The sequence below is a fragment of the Leptonychotes weddellii genome, chromosome 16 (assembly GCF_054177405.1).
Source record: "Leptonychotes weddellii isolate Sample4059 chromosome 16, ASM5417740v2, whole genome shotgun sequence".
Classification (NCBI taxonomy): Eukaryota; Metazoa; Chordata; class Mammalia; order Carnivora; family Phocidae; genus Leptonychotes; species Leptonychotes weddellii.
This window is the reverse complement of record NC_138384.1, coordinates 21,420,290-21,437,946: the sequence shown is the minus strand read 5'-3', so window position 1 is coordinate 21,437,946 and position 17,657 is coordinate 21,420,290. Positions and strand designations below refer to the sequence as shown.

Sequence of the window (17,657 nt, the reverse complement as noted above, 5' to 3'; positions counted from 1 at the left end):
TTTTTTTTTTTTTTTTACTATTTTTGATTGGTGTTTATATTTATTATTGACTTACTTGAGTTATTTTATGCCAAATGAAACTGTCATTACCGTATACATTTAAAAAACAAATATCAACATTTTTAACACAGTTCAAATTCCTGTATTTGAAATACCTTTTTTTTCTATGTGTTGCACATCTTCTATAAAGTTGTGGTTGGTTTCTTTAAAACTTTTGTTGCTGTTTAGTTTAATATAGTCAATTTTTTCAATCTCTTTTAGATTAGCGTTTCTAACCTTATTTTTAAAATTGTGAATTGCATAAAATATTTTTATAATGTTATCTTTCACATTTAGGTGATTGTAAGGAATTGGGTTTTTTTCTGTCCTGGTAATTTTCCTAAGGTTTATTATTGAGGAACTTACCCCTTACCCACTGCTCTTCAACACTCAGTGTCTCACAAGTCAAATTTCTGTGCATCCTCATCATTTAGGGGCTCTCTATTATGTTTCAAAGCTTTTTTTTTATAATCCTCCATCAATACCAAGCTTTTTTATGTATGGAAACTTTATAATAAAACTTGACGTTTATTAGGTTATTTTCCCCATCATGCACTTCTGTATCTTGGCTATTCTTGTTCATTTGCTAATTTCTGAGAAATAGAGAATAGATATTATCAAGTTCTATGGCAATCCCTCTAAAAACTTGAGTAGAAATTATATTAAAATATAAGTGAATTTTGAGAGAATTGGCATCTTTATGATCTTTAGTATTCCATTTCAAGATTATAGTTTCCTTATTTCCCTCAATATATGTTAATAAAACCTATATTTTTAAATTTAGCTACAAGAGAATTTCACATCTTTTGTTAGATTTATCATTGGTACTGTATATATTTTGTTGCTTTGATTATATTACCTTTTTAAAAGTGCACTTTCAAATCATTGTTGCTAGTGTATAAAGTGTAATTGTTTTGTGCATTAATTTTAATTCTAACAATCTTCTAAACTTTTCTTTTTACTGATAAAAATATATCTCATCACAGAGTTCCACTTCAGCAAGACAATGTAAGGTGCTCCACAGAACTGTTCCCTAATGAAAATGGTGAAAATTATACAAGGAAAACCATTTAACATCTCTAGAAATGGTCCTGGAGGCAAGCAGCAAATGAAGAACCATTTATCCAAGAGAATCTACCAAAGGTTGGTAAGAATAGTGAGATCATGGTGTGTGAAGCAGAACCCAGTTCTGTGAGATAGAAATTCTACTCTAAACTGGTTCAGCCAAAAACACAGGGCTCCCCTCCCCTCAGCTAGCAGATAAAGGACTGTCTTACCAGGAAATAGGAGGTGATAGCAGTTTCATCCTACTCCTGGCTATCTTTTGTTGAAACTAAATTTTGGGTGAGTGTGGCCAAGAGAGGGCTCTTCCACAGCCTATTCTTGTGTGACGGAGGCTCTCCCTGGGCAGGGCTCCACTGGGAATATAAGGCTTCAGTAGCCCTTGCCCTGGTCTATAAGGCAGTGATTACATGCTGGGAGGGGCAAGCCAAAAAGACTTGAGGCTACCGTCCCCCAGCACCAAGCGCTCATCATCTAAAGCAGATGCTTCACTCAGAGAAAAACATCATAGTTTCCAACTCAGTTCTAGAGTCAGTGGCTTACTGTTTTGCAAGCAGAGGAGGGAGGAGACCGAGATTGGGGGAGGAACATGACTGGGCAAAACAAATCTGAAACACCCAGAGAAATACCCTAGAAGGAGCCCAAGCTTGATTGATTAATTGTAGAGCAAGGTTGGCCCCTAAATTGAAAATAGAAATCATCTGGCAATTAGTGGAGCTTTAACAATTGGGGCATGGTCAGGGAAAGAGACAAAGAGAACCTTGCCAAAACCACTGTCATTCTAGAGTGACTGGTGCATACCTAAGGCTGGGATCCCCTGAGGTGAAATATCAGTGGCTTAATACTGCAGAGAGGAAATAGACTTAATGAAAACAGTCCAGCCAGTCATTAAACAAATAAACAAGCAAAGAGCAATCACAAGCTCTGGGTAGGGAGCCAATAACCAGATTTTTTATAATAAATTACCTAAAATGTCCAGTTTCCAACAAAAGATTGCAAGACATAAAAAGAAACAGGAAACCCATACACCAGAAAAAAAAAAAAAACATGCAAAAGAAACTATTGGTGAAAGCAACCAGATATCAGAGTAAACAGACTTCTAAGGGGCCATTATAAATGGGTTCAATAAACTAAACTAAACCACGATTAAAGAAAAAACGGAAAGGTATGGTGATAATGTCACATCAAATAGAGAATATCAATGGATAAAAATTATTTTTAAAAATAGCACGGTGGAGATTCTGGAGTTAAGAAGTACAATAACTGAAATAAAATATTAATTAGAGTGGAGAAGCAGTAGATTTGAATTGGCAAAATAAAGCATCCGTGGACTTGAAGATAGATGAATAGAAAATACGCAGGCTGAAGAATGGAGAGAAAAAAAAATGAAGAAAAATGAACAGAGCCTCAGAAAAATGTGGGACACTATTGAGTGTGCCAACACATGTGGAGGAAAAATATCAGGAGAGAAAGAAAGGAAAAGAAAAAAATAAAGCTGACAACTTCAAAAATTTTGAAAACATTAGCTTACACATTCAGAAATCTCAACAAACTCGAAGAAGGTAAACACAAAGAGATCCACAAAGGACATATCATAGTAAAAAAAAAAACAAAACTGAAAGCCAAAGACAGAGACAAGGCTTTAAAGCAAGACCAAATTTACTCATCACTTGCAAGGGACCCCCCCCCATAAGATTAACAACTGAAGTTTTATAGAAATAATGGAGGCCAGACGGACATAGGATAAACATATTCAAAGTACTTAAAGCAAACACTTTCAACCAAGCATCATATATTCAACAAAGCTTTCTTTCCAAAACAGAGAAACAAAAGAATATGACATAGGGACTTTGAAAATAAACAAAAGCTGAGGGAATTTGTCATCAGCCTTACATGCCTTATAAGAAACACTAAAGGAACTTTTTTGGACTGAAAGCTAATAATCCCAGATGATAATTCAAATCCACATTAAAAACAAAGAGCATCAGGAGAAGTAATTATGTCATTATAAAAGATGGAATACATAGTTTTTCTCCTTTTTTTCTTTTTAAAACAACTTTTAAAGAACAGTTGTATAAAACAGCAAGTATGTAATATATTCTTGAACATCTAATATCTAGAAATTCAAAAGTAATAGTTGGATATTCCAGTATCCCACTTTCAGTAATGGATAAAACTACTAGGCAGAAATAAACAAGGAAAAAGAAGACGTGAGAGACAGTATAAACCAACTATATCTAAGAGATATCTATAGAACACTGCACCCAACAACAGCAGAATAATATCCTTCTTAAGTACACATGGAACATCCTGCAGTGTAGATAATATGCAAGACCATAAAATAAACCTCAGTAAATTTAAAAGGATAATAATGTAAAATATGTTTTCTGACCATAATGGAATTAAATGTGAGTAATAGATAGAAATTTGGGAAACTCATAAATAATGTGGAAATTAAACAATGCTTTCTTTAATAACCATTGGGTCAAAGAAGAGGTCAAAAGGGAAATTAGGAAATATTGTGAGACAATGCCAATGAAAATACAGCAAATCAAAATGCAAGGGATGCAGCTAAAGCAACGCTTAGAGGGAAAGTTACAGTTTTAAATGCCTATATTAATGTTTTTCCTAATGTACTATACTAACTAGACTCTCTAACACAATTCTTTTTTTTTTTAAAGATTTTATTTATTTGTGAGAGAGAGAATGAGAGAGAGCACATGAGAGGTGGGAGGGTCAGAGGGGACAAGCAGACTCCCTCCTGAGCAGGGAGCCCGATGCGGGACTCGATCCCAGGACTCCAGGATCATGACCTGAGCCGAAGGCAGTCGCTTAACCAACTGAGCCACCCAGGCAGGCGCCCTCTCTAACACAATTCTGAGCATAAGAAATTATTGCAACCACCTGTACCTTGTTCTCAATACTAAAAAAGGAAACAGCTTTTGACTCTCAACATTAAGATGACTGATGGTGTTTATTGGAAGGCACTTTTTGTTATCATCTGTTTACTTGCACTTTTTTTCTCCTTGATTTTTTTCTTTTTCTTTTTTTTTTCTTTCCAATGATGAGAAGGGAAAAGGCAGTCATATAAAAGACAGTTGTTCAATACCTCTAAACCTGGATTCAATTACATTATGGTATTATTTAAAAATCTTCTTTTCAGTCCTTCATATTTTCATGCGTTTCCAATTTCTGTCATCTTGCCTCTGCATTGCAACCTATTCTATCCTCGTGGCTTCTGCTCCTGATTTTTGCCCTTACTGCATTTACTTTTTCCTTTTGAACAACAGAAGAGCATATCCTGATAATGATTTACTGGAGAAAAAACATTTTCTAAAACCAGAAAATTTATGAGGAAAAAAAGAGTGATCCCTGAAAGCCCATAGACATGTATGTCATGATTTTTTTAATTTAAATTTCTTGAAATTGAGTATGTATAAACAGGATTGAGAAATGGAAGACAGTGTTTTATCAAGATCTATTTAAGAAGAGGGTGGAACAAAAGCATTTGGCATTCTGGAGGGAGGTGCCAATGTCCAGGCAGAGAGCCATGTCCAGTTGTTGCCCATCTCATGTATTGCTGCCACATTGAGATGATCGGTTATCTTAACCTTATCACCTGGTTGTTGGATAGTCTTAGTAGGTGAAATAGTCAAATATCAGTACTCCCTATATTTCCTCCAGTTAGGGATTTTCCCATTTTCTCATCCTCCTGGAATGTTTTGCTTATCAGCTTTACACCAAGGAAGATGAAGGCCTGTGTGTCCAGAATCTTGCTTCATACTCCAAACCCATTTATTTCTGCTTATGACTGACTGTTGAGGAAAAGATCTTGGTGGGGAGGGAAAGTGGACCAGCAGCACCAAGCATACTTCAAATGACAGTATTCCCAAAACAGTGGTATCATTGGGTTCCTTACTCCTTGGCTGAGTAATACAAGGTCTACACCAAATAAATAGTAAAGTAGGGACCAGATAAATAGTAGATGTATACGCTTGCTTTATTTCAGACAGTGTTTTACCTTATACCATTATGTATGAAATTCCCTTCAGATTCTAATAACAGATTCATTATAAATCAATATATTCACTTATATGTTTAGTTGTTGCCATTTTTTCCCTCCAGATTTACTTGTTAGAGCTTTACTGGAAGTAGTTAGAGGCTGTATCAAAAACAGCCGTCTTAAAATTAAAGTCTTAGAATTTTTATGCAATGGTTTTGACCTTGTAGAGAAAATAGATAATACTCAGTAAAATGTGTGTATTATCTCACTAGAATCTAACCCCCTTGAGGGAGACTAGCCTTAGTCCAGGCTCTATTCCCAGCCTTCAGCACAGGACTTGACACTGAGCGAAGATCCTCATAACAACACTGGTCAGGTTATTTTATCCACTTTTATTTGGAATGTTTCAGTTTTAAGGAAGTGATCAAATCACTATACCTTAGAAGCTTGCTAAGTCCATTTAGAATTTCTGTTACAAATTATTTTTCTTCCCATGTGACTTGCACGGTCTAGCCTCTGTCTCATTCTCCTGCTTCATGTCCTAGCAATCCACTATGTTCTAGCCATCCTGGCCTTTTATGAGTTAAGGATCTTCACTCCTCAGCACTTTTGTAATTGCTCTTTCTTCTGCCTGATAATCTCTCTGCCCTCCCTTAGCTCTAATTTGAATAAATATTTATGCATTCTTTATGTCTGTGCTTAAATGCCTTTTTTTTTCTTTTTGTGGATAATTTCCTTTACTAACTGTTCCCAACTTTCCCAGATAGATTTGTTATGCAATCTTATAAAAAAAAAAAAAAAACTTTATATTTTCATCAAATCATTTATTACAAAGAAATAGTATACTAATAGGAATGTGATAGGCCCTGGGGATGCAGAAATAAACTGAGGAACTTAAGGATAACAAATAACCAATTTAAGATGCATAATGAGTACTCAGCAAATATTTAAGTGAGTGAAAGACTAGGTAATCATTAGCCACATTTTGTGGGTCCCGTATTTATTTCCTTTCATGTTATTTTGTCTTAGGGAATTATGGAATTATATATGATTCAGAATAAGTCCATGAGAAGGTTTGATTTTAGGCTGCTGGAGAGGATATATAGCCTGAGTCTATGTGGACATTTAAGAGAAATACTCATGGTTTCTAAGATTTAATCTGGGCATACCTCTTATCGTGTAACCTGAGCAATAAACTAAGAATGCTTAGATTCAAACAGAGAAGACTGAGGGAAAGAATATCTGAGGTACTATCTCAGATATCTAAAATACATGAACTACCATCATGTTAAAGAAGTGCACACCAGAATTCCCTTTTAGTGAGCTGAAATTGGATGACTTAGTCTTATATTCAGAGGGAGGTGCATAGTCTGAATTAGTATCTCCTATAGTTAGTTTAGGAGGAATGTCTTCTTTGATTGTTAATATTCAGTCTTTGAATCATTTGGAGTTGGCAATCAAAAGACCTTCCTTCATAGAACATTGATACCCTTATAAGAAAAGTTTCCTTTTGTAAATAAACCAGTAAGTATTGTTACAGACTGAATGTTTGTGCTCCTGTCCCTCCTGCAATTGATATGTTGAATCCCTAACTCCCAGTGTGGCTATATCTGGAGATAGATCCTGTAAGGAAGTAATTAAGGTTAAATGAGGTCTTAGGGTGGGGCCTTGAATTAGTGCCCTTATTAGAAGAGACACAAGAGAGCTTCTCTTTCTCCACCTATGGGTTCACGAACAGGAGGTCATGTGAGCACACAGCAAGATGGTGGCCCCCTACAAGCAGTCAGGAGAAGAGGCTTCAGAATGAAACATACCTCGATCTTAGACTTCCCAAACCCCAGAACTGTGAGAAATAAATGTCTGTTGTTTAAGTCACCAGTTTGCAGTATTTGTTATAGCAGCCTGAGCAGACTAAAATAGTATTGTAGTCCCTAATTAATTCTGTATGCATACTCCATGAAAAACACAAAGTCTATCTACAGAGATAGACTGTGTCTACCTGGATAATACTTTAACGTTATTTGTGTAATTTTCCCACAGTCATAACTAATATCTTTCCTTCCATTTATTTTCTCTGTATTTTTAGTAGAAAAAGAAAGGTCATTATTCTTGTTATTATTTAAATATCCCATGTTCTTTCCACATTGTCCTTTTTCTTCCCTCCAGATAAAATAAAGCAGGCAAATTAAATTCTCTATTGTTTTTACTGTAGTTCATCTGTTATTGTTGCCCTGATGCAGAAATCTTACTTTGCCTAGCTCCCATTTATTAGAAATCATGGAGTTATGGCTTTTGTTTATCCTTTTACATGCAAGCAAAAGCAACAAGGAGCCAGAGTTAATGAAGGCATTCACCAGACAAATATTTATGACCAAAGGAATAAATGAAGAGAAGATCAGTAGATATTTTGTCTTTCTGAGAAATGTTTCCTGGCATTTGACTTGCAAATGTATTTCAAATTTTCTTGGTTAAGTAAAATGGAATGAAAATGGCAAGAAGGTCAAAACAAAGGGGAACGGGCACTCTGTTGAGTAGGTATGGACAAGAGATTTAATTAAGTTCTTATCATTGTGTTGTATCTGCTGTTTATTTCTAAAAACCTAGCAAAGCAATAAAGATACCATATCTATGGGCTTTCAGCAAATTAGATATAGATATATGTGTCTATAATACCTAATATCTAGGAATATGGAGTGAAGATCGTACCATCTATATTTCATGTATACATTTTTACTCTAAACACAAAGTCTTGTTGGAAACAATCAGGCTTCAATGAATTAATAAAAACTAAGACTCTGTGAAGCCAGTCTCCTCCAGTACCATTATAACTTCCTACATAATTCATTGAAAGTGTACCAACATACTAAATCTGCAACAAGCAACTGGATCTTCTGAGCCACCTAATTAGATCATTTGTTACTTTTTTCTTTTTTTTTTCCTCATTAGATTGTCCACAATACCACGCGATGTCCATAATATCAGTGTTTATCAAGTGTTAATCATTATCAAATTTCCTAATATTTAATAATAAAGTATATCTAGCCATAAAATACCAACCAAGATTTACTTTGCAAATCATTGTGAATTCTTTTGGAAGTTCCTAGACTAACACCAAACAATGTTTAGTCAACTGTTTGCAAGTACACATAGAATGAATTAACACTTTTTTAACAGAAAAACTTACTCTGCTATAACCATGCAGTACTACAGTTCTATAAATATTTACATGGTTTCCATTTTGCAAAGGAAATATACAGAGGCTGGGCTATCCTTAGGACTCATCAAGTAGCCTATAAAATTTAAGCATCTTCTAAAATTCTTTAGGAAGCTACATGAACTATTTTTTAATTGTTAATATAAGAGGAAAATTTTTTTTAGATTATATGAAGATGTTGTTGAGTATAGTGGTCTGAATGGTGACCTCCAAAAAGACAGATCCAAGTCCTTTTTCTTTTTGAAATCTGTGAATGTTACCTTACTTGGAAAAGAGTCTTTGCAGACGTAATTAAATGAAGTATCTTTAGACGAGGATTTCATCTGGGATGACCTGCTGGGCACTAAGTTCAAAACATGTGTCCTTATAAGAGTGAAGCAGAGGTAGATTTGACATAGAGTAAAGGAAGATGGAATGTGACCAAAGAGGCAGACATTGGTATGATGTAACCACAAGCAATAGAATGTATACAGCCAACAAAGAAGCTGGAAGACCCAAAGAAGGAATTCTCTAGAGTCTCTGGAGGGAGTAGGGCCTTGTCAGCAAATGTGCTGGATTTTGGATTTCTGGCCTCCAGAACTATGAGAGAATATATCTCTGGTTGTTTTAAGCCCCCAGTTTGTGGTAATTTGTTACGGCAGCCCTAATAAACTAATATAATTAGTAAATCTGATTTACAGAGGCAGGGAAGGACATACTTATTCCCATTTTACATATGAGGAACAGGGTTTTTGAAAGATAAAGTGACTTGCTCAAGGTTTCTCAGCTGGCAGCTAAGAATTTCAATCAAATCCAAGGCATATTGTATACTCTGTCATCTTCACAAAAGTCACCTTGGAAAACAAGGGAAATGAGCTCTAAGAAGGTGATATTAAAGCTCAAGGATAAGATAAAAAAGAGAAAGTGTGTGGAGAGAGGTTTTTCCATTCCATGACACCTTTATCAGAGACAAGGAAAAACTAAATGGTCGATGCCACTGGCAGATGAGAATTTAGTATCTTAGAAGGATCAAAAGGTATTCAATACAATACTCTAGAGATGTAAATCCCATATCCTGAGAGTCCACCTACCATAGCGCAGCACAGCATAGCATAGCATAATATGACCATGAATTAATTATTAAAAAGTGATTATTTTTGGTGCCAGAGAGAAACGTAGGTATTACAGGGTCCAAATTCCATGATAGATACAATCACACTGCCCAAGGTCTTCTGAGTTTTATTATTTTTTCCCTGTACTCAATTTGCGTACTTGCTCTTACACAAAATGCTCCATGAAATTTACACAGATCACTTAATGCTTAGATGAAAATTAGATTTATCTTACTCCAGGCACTGGGGAATGACGGATGAAGACTATAATGACCTTCATTTTATTTCAGGAATACCTGCATTAACTAACGCTCAAAAGTGAAAACTATACTGAGAGTCAGTTTCTGTTTTGTTTGAATGGAAATTTTAAAACTTTTATAAATATCAGTAGATGGGGGAAAGAATATTTTTCTCTATTTGGATTTACGCAGAAGTGAAAAAAACTTTTCTTTTTGAGTGTGCAAGCTATTTAGGTAAGAAAAACAAACCCAAACAAAGAAATACTAAGGCCCTTAGTGGAATTTCTTTTGAAAATTCCAGAAAACAGGCGCCTGGGTGGCTCAGTCGTTAAGCGTCTGCCTTCGGCTCAGGTCATGATCCCAGGGTCCTGGGATCGAGCCCCACATTGGGCTTCCTGCTCGGCGGGAAGCCTGCTTCTCCCTCTCCCACTCCCCCTGCTTGTGTTCCCTCTCTCGCTGTGTCTCTCTCTGTCAAATAAATAAATAAAATCTTTAAAAAAAAAAAAAAAAGAAAATTCCAGAGAACAACCTCAGAGTGGTTACAGAACCAGACATTGGAAAGCTAGCATTGTCAAGAGAGTGAGTTTTCCATTACGTCTCTATTGATTGAGTAGATATCTCTAAATATTTAAGAAACTGGGAGTTAGGGATTAATTGATTTTGCACTAGAGTTGATTAATTCATTTTGCACCAGAGCTGATAAATTTGTTCTCATTAACATACTTGATATATACAGTAGTTAGACCAGAGAATAAGGCGGTTTTAGAATAGCAGTTTAAGTGAGGTATACATTGCATGTAAGATATTGAAATCATTTAATACAGTGAATGGAGAGCTAAGGATATGAAAGAAAGGAATTACCAAAAGTAGTTTCTCTCATTAACTTCCTTTGATTTGAAGGAGATCAAATACCCTGCAAATCATCACTTTGTTAGACACCATCATCTCCCTGAATGTTTTGAATTTGCACATAAGAAAATAAAACATAAAGTGAAAGCCACCCAAAATGGTACAAATCCATGTTCCCTTGACATCATCCATGTCTCCATCTTATTTCAAATCTACACTGATGCATTCAGTGAATTCTGCCCTCACTCAGTGCCTATTGTCTCAAGATATCACTGTCAGAAGAAAGTCTTCCTTGGCACACATTCCCCCCAGCATGCTGCAATATAGTCAAATATGATGGTTTTCTGTCTTACCAACAGAACAATCCTTGGATGTGGAGATATTTATATTCTTTAGCTAATGCATCCTTTTGTTCATCACGTGAGACATTATATAGAAGGCTCCGTGGCAAGATGGTATGAGCAAATAGGTAGGTGGCTAAGTTAAGTGAGGATGTGATTACTGATCTCAAGGAACTTCTGAAGCAGAAGGGAAGAGAAAAATAGCATATAACTAGCCAAAATATCGGTCAGCTGGTGGTCCATTCTCTGTGATCCCTATCCTTCCATACCCTGTGGTCCACTATGCCATCTGTACCTTGACTTATCCTTCCACCATCACAGATAGAGATGTGAGGAAGCCTTAAGGAAGGAACCACCTATGGGTTGGGTTTATAGACAGAGCTGGTTTGTGAAAGGTGGAAATACAGAGAATGGCATTCCATCTTTTCCTCCTCCCTATTTCTGTTCAGTAGCATTCTGCCCTCAGCCTTTTCACCTAACCTCTGTTGAAAGGAAAACCACAGGCTCAAAATGGAGTCACTATGTTAAAATCCCACGTCAGCAAACCAAGACTTGATACCTAAGCAAACTGCAGTTTCAACTGCCCCCCTCCCTCTGCCCCACCACCAACAAGGAATGCAACCTTTAACCAACCAACCTGGAGCTTTATGGTCAGCACCAGGGGGAGGTAGTCCATTTTTAGAATCCTTCTGTTCCCTTAGAATGCCTAACAGTGCATTCTCTGTTTATAATTCTCTTTTTTGTGGTCCTTCTGTGACTTTAAAAAACTTTCTTTCCTGGAATTTCAGTGGAGCTCCTTTCTATTTGCTAGATGGAATGCTGCCTGATTCATGTCATTGAATAAAGCCAATTGGATCTTCATATTTTCTTAGTTGAATTTTTGTTATTTAACACCTCTTTATGAACTGTTAGAATTTGATTCACTTATCTGATTTCAAATGCCAGACAATATTTCTAAAAGTTTACCCTGTGTCTCTTGTAGTTACCTATTTGGCATATGCCCCTGGATGGTCAGTAGCACAAATTCATTCTTTCAGTAATGGAACTAGTAATATTTAATCCATATTCTTCCCCATTTCCAAAAATCCCTTTCTTGGTTCCATTCCTTGCACCATCTTTATGGCTGTATGATTGTATACATCTCCAATAACCTCACTTCTTTCTTTTCCATGTAGGAAAAGTTCTGGCCATCCTTCAGTAACTAGCTGAAAATTTACTACTTCATTTATGAAAGAGGCAGTAGAAACAGCCTCCTGATTCAGAGTGTAATGGAGATTGAATTATAAAGAAATTATAATTAAAATTATAAAGTAAATACAATAGTTTTAATTGGTCTGTTGAATAAGTACGTGATAGACATCAGTGAAGGTGAGTCACTTTTTAACAAGAGACTCAAAATATGAGCAGAACCTTGTGAAGTCCAAAATATATCTAATCCTTCAAAAATAGAATGCAATGAGATAAACATAGTCACTAGTCTTTTAAATAAAAAATAAGGTATCTATTATCTACCAGGCTCTGATATATCTGGTCCATCTTGACATTACAGATTTTAAGCCAGTTTAATTATCAACTTGTATCTGAGCAAAAATTCACACAAACAGAAGCCAACTCTAAAATTCAGGCAGTAATTCAGATACAGATATCTGAGTGCACTAAAAATGCCTGTTCTTGGACTTTACCGTAAATCAACTGAATAAGAATTTCCGGGGATAGGCCCTGGACATCTGCATTTCAAATAAAGTTTGTTTGCATAAAAATCTGGGATGCCTGAAAGCCATTCTACTCTATTCCATTTCTTCCTTTAGGTGTTTGCAGTGGTTAATGGCTTGGCCCAAGCCCTTAGAGGCTCCACCGGGGAAGCTATTATGCTCTGGGTTCTGTAATCCAGCAGGGGTAGCAGCTGATAGCAATTTTCCTGCATAATTCCTTCTTTTCTGGCTTAGTGGTAAAATAGCTACGAAAGAAGGAGGGAAAGATGCAAGAAAATGTGGCATCCTACAGCGAGCTTAAGTCCAGTGTTTGTCCTTGAATCATTTTAAAAGTTTAATATGTTATATTAAAACAGCTTGGCTAAACATATATCTTTGGGCAGAAGTCTTAATATACAGTGAAGGCAAGAGGATGGAAGGCAGTTATGTAGATAAAATTATCATTCAAGCAGTGGTCACATTATCATTCCTCCCAGGTTGCTGAGAATGGCACGTGCTTTTGAATCTTAAAATCCACATTCTTTATAGTATTGGAAATAGTACTGTTTTGATCATACAAAAATGACTTTACATTAAAGGTCAAGCTGATTTGCTTTTCCTCAAATACACCCACATATTAACAGGTTAAAATACAGATGGAGAGAGCAGAAATAAAATGATCGAAGAAGAAGATACCTGTGTAGGTCACCCTTATGATTGAAATAGAAATCACATCAAACTCATTCAAACTCTTTTTATTGAAAATGTAATCTGATAAAATTCCCTATTGTTACACACTATAGAGAAATCTGAATACATTTTGAAGTCATGCATGATTTCATTTTAATACTTTCTTTTAAAATAAAAGGGATTTTTTTGATGAGTCTTTTAAAATATCCTCAAGATGATATTTGATTTTCCAAGCTTGCCATCCCCCATTGACAATGGATGTGTAGTATTTTCTGGTACTGGGCAGTGATATAAAGATCCCTACCATCAAATACTCCACATTTTGGAACTATAAGAGGTGTGCTTCACAAGTACGAGTTTAGGGGGATTTATTCCATTTTCAACATTCTAATTCCTGAATAACTTATCTTAGGTATAATTTCTTTAGGATGTATTATTTCAGAATCCTTCTGAATATCATATTAGATAATATTCAGGCTCTGGAATCATTCCTAATTGTGTTTGCATCCCAGTTTCGTTACTTACCTGGTTGCGTTTTAAAATAATTTCCCCAAGGTCACAGCAAATACTCTTATTGTACCCAAAGTACTAATTAAGGAACTGAAGGTCAGAAGGTCTTTGAGGAACAAATGTGTTTTTCCATCTACAGCGTATTTTCAGGGTATGTCTTGTGTAAAGTATTAATAAAACCTAAAATAATAGTGGTTTTTATTAATATATGTAAGGCTATCAGTTACCTTAACTTTGAAAGGAAGCTAAGATCTGTAATCTTTTAAGAATATTTGGATTTCATACTTTTGTACTTTACAGAGAATTTCTACTTGAAAGCTTCAAAGTTGGAATATGAAGTAAAATATAAAGAATTGAGGAAATACATGTTAAAGAGTAAGGCTGTTCAGGATGCACACTGAGGAAGAGTTTCCAGAATGGAATATGATGAGGTTCTTATAGAATCCAGATGCAGTGTCAGTTTGCAATATCAGGTTTCCAAGGAAAACTTCCACTTAATTAGTATAAAAAAATCAGTCATTGGTTTTAATAATCCAGATTTTGATTTAAAACTTTATCTTAATCACAGGCAGGCCCAGTGAACTCACAGTTTCCTATATTATCTAAGAAAAAGCCAAGAACCACTAGGAAATTGCTACAATTCTGAGCCAGGTTCCGAAAATCCACTGATGACAGTTCCTAAAGAGAAAACTGTCCAATGAAAGTTTACATCTTACTTCGCCAGTGTCTAGTGCACACAGTAGGTGATGTTAAATTGCATGGTTTTTCTATATTATCTTTAAGCCTTTTCAGCACAAGATCATTGGTATCATTTGAAAGATTTCTTTTTTTGTCTTGAGGCCTCTTCCTTCCTTCCTTCCTTACAGTATTTTCACATGTATATGTCTCTACTGACTGGGAACACAAATATTCCAACAATTAAGGGGAAAATTTGAGAATTCTCTAGGAAGCTTTGTCCATGTCATTTTAGGATGCGTTTTATCCATCAGTAGAGAGCTCACTTCTTTAAAATGGTCTGGTTTATGCCAGCTCTTCTTTCTCCAACTGAATCAAGATTGTTCTAGGAAGAATATACAACATCTCCCCCCACCGTTTCCAAATAGAATGATATTTATATTATATATTTCTTTGATGGTGCTAGCCTTGCCTTACTATTTTTGTTCTTGTTGTTACTGTTACAAAATAACAATTATGACAAGTATACATCATTCATATACAACTTTTACTCTTTCTTTCCTAGGAATATTAACCCAACTGGATTATTATCCTCGGAAGCAATTTGGAGCACATTCTACAACATTGTTGGTGAGTTTTAATGATGAGACATCTCATTTTAATATTTAAAAAGTACTATTCAATGTAATTTGAAAGTTCTCAAGTCAAGAAAAACCCAAGGAGAGAATAATGGTCTCATTGCGTTGAAGACACATAGATGGCTGTTTGGATTTGTAGGAGTAAGTACCAGAGAGGAGGAATGTGTGCAAAGAGAAAGATTGAGGAAAGTGATAAAAAAGGAAAAAAATTGAAAAAATTATATTATTAAAATTCTTAATATAAGAAAGCTTTGTTAATAGTAGCTATATTAATATAATAAGAAAAGTTGAATGCATATTAGTATAAAACAAAATTTTAGAACAATGAAAATTATCAGTGATAAAGAGGGCTATTTCATAATTATGAACAGGTCAATTCAAAAAGAAGGTTTAATATGTGATGATCAGTTATACTTAAAAAATACATAAAACAAAAAATGACAGAATTGAAAGTAGCAATAGACCAATCCCATAATACTTCGAGATTTCAACACTCCTTTCTTAGTAATTGATAGAACATTAGGAAGAAAACAGTAAGGTCACAGAATACCTGAACCTGATAATTGTATATAATTTGCCATTTATAGAAAATTCCACTCAACAACAGGAAAAAGCATATATATTTTTTTCAAATGTATAGGAACTATTCACCAAGATAGTCTAGATTCTGGGCCATAAAAGGTTCCAATGCAAAAAAAAAAAATTGAAATAAACAAGTTATGTTCCCTGATATGAAATAATTAAATTAGAACACAATAACAAAAATATATGCAGAACATCACCAAAAATCTGGAAATAAAGCTCCATGCTTCTAAATAATCATGAATCAAAGAAGAAATCACAAGGGACATTAGAAAATATATTTGGCACCGAAGGAGAATGTAAACACAACCCATTAAAATCTGTGGGATGGAACTAAAGAAATACCTAAGAAAAATTTTAAGTGTTAAATTGCTTATATTAGACATAAAGAAAGTCTTAAAATCAGTAACCTAACTTCCACCTGAAGAAACTAGAAAAAGAAGAGCAAATTAAGTCCAAATATATAAATGAAAGAGTTTAACAAAAGTATGAGTATCAATGAAAGAGTAAATAAACAAAAAATATAAATAAAATGAAATATTGTTTACTTGTAAATATCAATAAAACCTATAGGGGTGCCAGGGTGGCTCAGTCATTCAAGCATCCAACTATTTCAGCTCAGGTCATGATCTCAGGGTCCTAGAATCACGTCTGGCATAGGGCTCCCTTCTCAGTGGGGAATCAGCTTGTCCCTCTCCCTCTGCCCTTTCTCCTCCCGTGTATACTTGCTCTTGCTCTCTCTCTCGCGCATGCACGTGTGTTCTCATAAATAAATAAATAAATAAATCTATCTTAAACAATAACTTATAAAACTTTGCCTAGACTTAATATATGAATTTGACAAGTAAAAGAAAACACAAATTATAAATTTGATGTGTGAAGTAGGGCAGTGATATAAACAATTTCATAACAATGGATTCCATAAATGAGATGAATTGTACAAGTTTCTTGACATTCAAAAAGTGCCAAAACCATTCAAGGATGGAAGAGAAATTTTGAATAGCCTTATATCAATTAAAGAAACTATACTAATAATTAAAAAGCTTACCGTAAAGTAAACCACAATCCCAGATGGCTTCACTATTGAGTTCTACCACACACTATGGGACAATATTATACCAAGTCTACACAAAATCTTCTATAATATAGAAAAGGAGAAAATATTTCCCAGTTTATTTTATGAGGCCAGCATTACTCTGATACCTAAACCAGGCAAAATTATTGCAAACACACACAGAGACACATCACACATCAATATCCCCCGTCTTATGAAGTTAAATGTCTCACAACCAGCTTTTCTGAGGTAAGGAAAAAGACACTGATTTCTAGCTTTTGCCAATTTTTGTGATGTAGGTATTTCAACTATGGTTGATTTCAAGCAAACAGCCCAGTATCACCCAGCTCCCCAAATTCCTGAAATCTTAGAAATCCAGTCTCCTGGGGCACTTCCAAAGAGGAGCAGCAGAGCGCCAGATATCTTTTGTTTACCTACATGGGAAAATTCTTAAGAAAATTTCAGCAATTTGAATCCAGCAATATGTAAAAATGATAATGACACTGCCCAGTGGTGCTACTCCCAAGAATACAGTTTTGTTTTTCTTTTAACTCTGAAAATTAGTTGCCAGATTGATAAAGGAGAAAAATCACATGATCGTTTCAGTAGATGAATTTGACAAAAGCTAACACTCATTCATGATAAAAATTATCAGCAAACTGTGAGTAGATTTTCCTCAACCTAATGAAGGTTATCCATAAAACCTTACAGTTAACGTCATAGTAATGTTGAAAAATATGCGTAGTTTTTCCCAACGTTAGCAACACGCAAGATTGTACTCTTGTTTTCAACATTCTGCTAACCGAAAAATTAAGGGAAGAAAAAGAAATAAAAGACATACAGATTATAAGAGAAGACATAAAGTTGTTTTATTCACTAACAACATAATACTGAACATAAACAGTGCTAATTAATATGTAGGATATTCTCATGGTTCCACAAAGTGCCTTCATTTTCTGGTGCCATGTGTATGCAAGGG

The 17,657-nt window shown here is 35.1% G+C and overlaps 1 protein-coding gene and 1 long non-coding RNA gene across 4 annotated transcripts in view; one reads left to right on the top strand and one right to left on the bottom strand.

Annotated features, from left to right (window-relative positions):
• The window catches only part of CDH8 (cadherin 8), a 349,453-nt gene that overhangs the window by 5,769 nt on the left and 326,027 nt on the right, over positions 1-17,657 (bottom strand). The gene's annotated exons all lie outside the window — the stretch shown is intronic.
• LOC115939711 (uncharacterized) overlaps positions 1-17,657 on the top strand; it is a 172,960-nt gene that overhangs the window by 77,664 nt on the left and 77,639 nt on the right. For both annotated transcript variants that reach the window (XR_014140837.1, XR_014140838.1), the window contains 2 exons: positions 1,026-1,182; positions 14,970-15,034. This is a non-coding gene — a long non-coding RNA (uncharacterized LOC115939711). The remainder of the gene's footprint in view (positions 1-1,025; positions 1,183-14,969; positions 15,035-17,657) is intronic.